Source organism: Corapipo altera, unplaced genomic scaffold (assembly GCF_003945725.1).
Source record: "Corapipo altera isolate COAL_440 unplaced genomic scaffold, ASM394572v1 57, whole genome shotgun sequence".
Lineage (NCBI taxonomy): Eukaryota > Metazoa > Chordata > Aves > Passeriformes > Pipridae > Corapipo > Corapipo altera.
In genome coordinates, this window is record NW_020884905.1 from 4060567 (window position 1) to 4063836 (window position 3270).

At 51.5% G+C, this 3270-nt stretch overlaps 1 long non-coding RNA gene across 1 annotated transcript in view; it reads left to right on the forward strand.

Moving 5' to 3' along the window:
- Positions 1–1159: 1159 nt before the first annotated feature.
- The window catches only part of LOC113951178, a 3469-nt gene continuing 1358 nt past the window's right edge, over positions 1160–3270 (forward strand). Inside the window, exons 1-2 of the long non-coding RNA XR_003529075.1 lie at positions 1160–1985; positions 2675–2883. This is a non-coding gene — a long non-coding RNA (uncharacterized LOC113951178). The remainder of the gene's footprint in view (positions 1986–2674; positions 2884–3270) is intronic.

The following is a 3270-nucleotide window of genomic DNA, read 5'->3' on the forward strand; positions in this document are numbered from 1 at the left end:
GTTCACAGCCCCACTCGCTGCTCCTTTAATAAGAGTTATACATGTTACTTTCTCTCGGGATCACTCCCCCTTTTATTACTTTTTAAGCTTTTCATAAGCACTAGCGAGCTATACGCGCAGCTCCCAGCCTCTAAAGAGCCCACAAATCCTGAAGGGAGCCCTAATCCGACCTTAATTTGGCAACTTTTGTAAAAGACATAAAAGCTCGGGTGCCACCCTTGTGCGCTCAGATTATAATGTCAGGGGACAAGCCGGGGGAAGGCTCCCTCTATCCCGCACCCACCTATTTGAGTTGGCTCCCTCCCTTCCGGAGCTGTTCAAAAAGCCTCCGTTAGTCCCTCACGGGTATCAGAAGAGAAGTAAGGAAGTCTGATTGATATCCTGGGAATTTTCACCCCCTCTTACGATAGCTCTACTTGGCACGTCCGGCACCGCTGCCCTTGGGCCGGAGCCCGTTGCCTGCCTTCAAGAGGTAGCAACGTGGAGTTAAAAACAAAACAACACCCACCCACCCCCGAAAATATAAATCCTTGCGCTCTTCTTCTCTTCCCGCCCCTCTTCTTTTTCTCCAAACCTTGCGCTATTAGAGTGTCTGCGCTCCCCTCGGCATTTGCGTAACATGAATCGAAATTCCCCTTGTCAGGGGCTGCCCGAGCCCGGGGGAGCCGCGGGTCCCGGTGAGACCGGGCGGGGAGCGGAGCGACCCCCCCGCAGAGCCGGGCTCCGGGCCGGGGGGCGGCGGGCAGAGTCCAACAAAGCCCGGAGAGTTTGACACTGGTTCACGGCAGCGCCGGTGCAAAAGCGCCGTCTATGTACAAATAAAGGAGATCACACTCCCCATTATCTACCTCCTGGCGAGTGTTTGATTTGTGACATCAAAAGCTTATCAAGGCAAGCTCACAAAAAAAAAAAGAGAAAAAAAAGCACCTCTTCATGGAGGGAGATCGCTGCGGTTTGGGTTGGGTGATGTGGGGAAAAGAGGAGGGGACTGGTACTAACAAAACGCCGCCGGTGCCAGGGAGGCGATTTCTGCCCCGCCCGTGTGCCCGCAGGCCGAGCGGCGGGGCTGGTGCGGGGCCGGCCGCGGGTGCGGGGCGCTGCCGCGGGCGCGGGGCGCTGCCGCGGGCGCGCAGAGCAGCGGACGGGCGGGCTGGCCCCGGCGGAGGGCTGGAGGGAGGCCCTGATTCCTCGCAGCCATCCACACAGAAGTGGTTTGATATAATCACCATGACAACTGCCGCCTATAAGCATACAAATAATAGAGATGAAATAGACAAAAGATTAGCATGCCATGAAAAGTACAATAAGTTTCTTATTTAGCATTTAGATAACTGTCTTTCCTTCGGAGCAGGCTTCAAAGTTGAACCCAGTTTAGACCAAGAGGATTAATTCTTTCTCCTGCATGCTTCATTGAATCTCTCATTACCAAACTTTGTCTGTATTGATGTAAGATTTGATTGAAGATTAGAGCATTTAGCAAATCTTGCTTTTCTGCATGTATCAGGCCTTTTCAAGCGCAGACCGTGCTGCCCAGTGGTCAATACCCTTACTTTTATCCAGTGTCTGCTTCATTTAAACTTAATCAACTCCCTCAATGAACTGGAACAGGGAAACGTCCCTGAGGTAAGAATGTTGTGCTGTTCTTAGATAATTCTTTGCTCCCTCTCCGAATCCGCTGGCGTTAAACCTAAAATTGCTCTCTGATGAACTTAATCAATATGATAATGACAATTGGGGCTGAATGGCTCGGCCTGGGCTCGGCACGGAAAAGGTAGATGGCTGTGCCCATAGCCTAAAAGCAACTTCTCCTTTCTCGCCTCTTCTTTTGTGTGCACTGCTCCCACCTTTCTTTCTCTCTCTCTCTCCCCCTCTTCCCCCCTCTCCGTGACACCGACCGCTGCTCACGCTGGAGAATGATGCTTCTTTGTGCGGCAGGAGGACTCGTATGTCACCGCCCGGAGGAGCGGAGCGGAGCGATTGGCCGGGTGAATTATCTGCCTTGTTGCAGTGAATTATTTGCACTGTTTCCTTTCCCAGTCAACAAGTTTCTGAGGTATAGCGCAGATCAATCAAAGCTGACAGAGCGCATGTGAAGCTTTTACTGTGTAAATCTGGACCTCTTGTCCCGGCTTCGTTGGCACTGGCATCTGTATATCATTTTTATACTGCTACCAGTAGAGCAATTTCAAAAGTATTTGCAAGGAAAATGGATGTCCCCATCTGTTCCTGGAATCATAAATGTGCCACTTTCGGAGGGTTTTCACTGGTAATCATATCTTTAATGATGAACAAACTTGTGATATATACCTTTCCATAAAATGGGGTTTTCTTCACTTTATTGTGATTGGCTGGGATAAATAGCTTTTCCATATGTTAGGAAGATAAAACATAAGATTACCAGACCTCGTTTGTTTGATCATAAACAAAAGAAACAATTCGCTCCAAACACTCTTTAAACAGAAACAACTGCAGAATTAAATTGTATTAACAAGCTATCGATGGGTCATGAGGCAAGCAACTGTCTCCGTGGAAAAGACAGCTGGTTTAAAATACGAGTAGTCGGTCCTTCTCCCTATTCGGGTGACCTTAATGCAGACGTGGATTTTAAATACTCGATGCTAATTTTAATTTTGTTTTTCTTTATATATCTTTATCTCCATATTTTTTTCTCCAGCTTGACTTTGAATTTCATTAAGTGCCAGGACGAGGATGCGGTGCTGGGTAGTGCATTGCCGTGTGCTATATTTAGAAAGCAGCTGGAAGAGAAAATGTCCTCAGGAATCCGGACTGTTTTGTTGAAAGTGTCCCTCCAGTCCCAGCACTGTAAACGTAAACGCTCGTTCTACAGGCGTGTCAGCGCTTGGCGCTACCTGGGAGAGCTGGGTAAGGATGGGTTCGGGGAGCCACTGCTGACTCCACGGCACTGCCCAGCAGCCTTGGCGGTGTCCTACGGCGATGAGAGGTGCCACGGACAGGGCTGCCCGGCGGCGTGGCTGCCTGCGCACCCTCGCGGTGGGGGGCAGAGGTGCCTGGGTTTCTCCCTGCCAGAGGTACATCCTCTCCGCCCGGGGGAACCGGCAGGTTGCATGCACCCATTTCTCCGTGCAGAGCGCCTCAGCCGCGAGGTTCACTGCCCGGTGCTCCGAAAGGGACACTCCACTTGCATTTCGGTGGGGCAGCGCTCTCCTCCCGCCACGGCCGCGGGCCGGGCAGTCCGCGCCCGCGGGCACCAGAGCGCAGCGGCGGGTCAGGTGGCACTTACAGTCCTCC